The sequence below is a fragment of the Odontomachus brunneus genome, unplaced genomic scaffold (genome assembly GCF_010583005.1).
Source record: "Odontomachus brunneus isolate Ranch 3 - 2012 unplaced genomic scaffold, Obru_v1 Obru_scaffold_204, whole genome shotgun sequence".
Lineage (NCBI taxonomy): Eukaryota > Metazoa > Arthropoda > Insecta > Hymenoptera > Formicidae > Odontomachus > Odontomachus brunneus.
The window spans coordinates 101,001-101,875 of record NW_022639654.1 but is presented as its reverse complement, the minus strand read 5'-3'; positions in this window follow the sequence as shown (position 1 = coordinate 101,875).

Genomic DNA, 875 nt, shown 5'->3' with positions numbered 1-875 from the left:
CTCACCGTTATCGATGTGCTGAGCAAGCATGCTTGGGCCATGCCGCTAAAAACTAACAAGGGCATGCCACAACCAGCTAAATTGATTTGCAATATATATTTTAGTACATATTAAAACGACATGTTTTCTGTTATATTTAATAAGTTTTTAGTTCTTGTTAAGAGAAGAGAACAAACATACAATCAAACATACAAGAAGATATTCCGCGCCGGAATATGAAAAATATAAATAAATATATAACTTGAAAATAATATCGTTGAAATGTACAGCAATCTACTTGTCGTAGAATGTTTACTTTTATAGGCAGGTTAAAAATATGATCACGAGAATATACAACTATCTTGATTTATTTACAGACGATGAAAATATACATTTGGACATTCGAGGTGATGCTATATGCATACAATCACTTTCTTATTATTTATCATCAGCATCAATAACGTTTTAATACGAGGGTGGTCTGAAAAGTTTCCGACCTCAACGTGAAGATAGCAGCACTTGTAAATAAAAGCTAGTGAATTTCGTTGTTCATCTGTTGACAGTTACTCACCGAAGTTTCAGCCATTTTGGACTCGCAGTTGTTATGTAACAGTCGTTTGAGTAAGTTGATGTGAGTGTTTTTGTGAAAATGGACAAAATCGAGTATCGAGCTGTCATTAAATATTTGTTTTTGAAAGGCAATACGCCTACGCAAATCAAAGATGAGTTGGATTCTGTGTATGGGGACTCTGCACCATCATTTACGACAGTGAAATTTTGGGCCGCTGAATTTAAACGTGGCCGTAAGAGCTTGGGAGACGATGAACGTTCAGGACGTCCAAAAACTGCAACTACCGACGAAAACATCGCCAAAGTTCACCAAATGGTGCTAGACG